Source organism: Nematolebias whitei, chromosome 10 (genome assembly GCF_014905685.2).
Source record: "Nematolebias whitei isolate Nwh7 chromosome 10, NemWhi1, whole genome shotgun sequence".
Classification (NCBI taxonomy): Eukaryota; Metazoa; Chordata; class Actinopteri; order Cyprinodontiformes; family Rivulidae; genus Nematolebias; species Nematolebias whitei.
This window is the reverse complement of record NC_056507.1, coordinates 13159453-13159735: the sequence shown is the minus strand read 5'-3', so window position 1 is coordinate 13159735 and position 283 is coordinate 13159453. Positions and strand designations below refer to the sequence as shown.

The following is a 283-nucleotide window of genomic DNA, read 5'->3' as shown; positions in this document are numbered from 1 at the left end:
TATATATATATATATATATATATATATATATATATTTCTTCTTTACATAAATCCAGTCTTTTCTTTTGACTTAAAATATAAAAATATCAATAAATATTAATAATAATTTGATATTTTAGTTTCATAATATCACACCTACTGGCTGGAAAAGCTCCCTCCAACAAGCTTAAAGTGGGCCATGGGCCACCAGTTGATAATCACAGTTTTAGCAGGTTTTGTGGCTCCATAAACAATTTAATGTGCAAAGAAGAAGAAATGGCTGTTACAGACCCTTAAACCATAC

The 283-nt window shown here is 28.6% G+C and overlaps 1 protein-coding gene across 1 annotated transcript in view; it reads right to left on the bottom strand.

The window, feature by feature from the left end:
* The window catches only part of anpepa (alanyl (membrane) aminopeptidase a), a 28306-nt gene that overhangs the window by 25357 nt on the left and 2666 nt on the right, over positions 1-283 (bottom strand). The gene's annotated exons all lie outside the window — the stretch shown is intronic.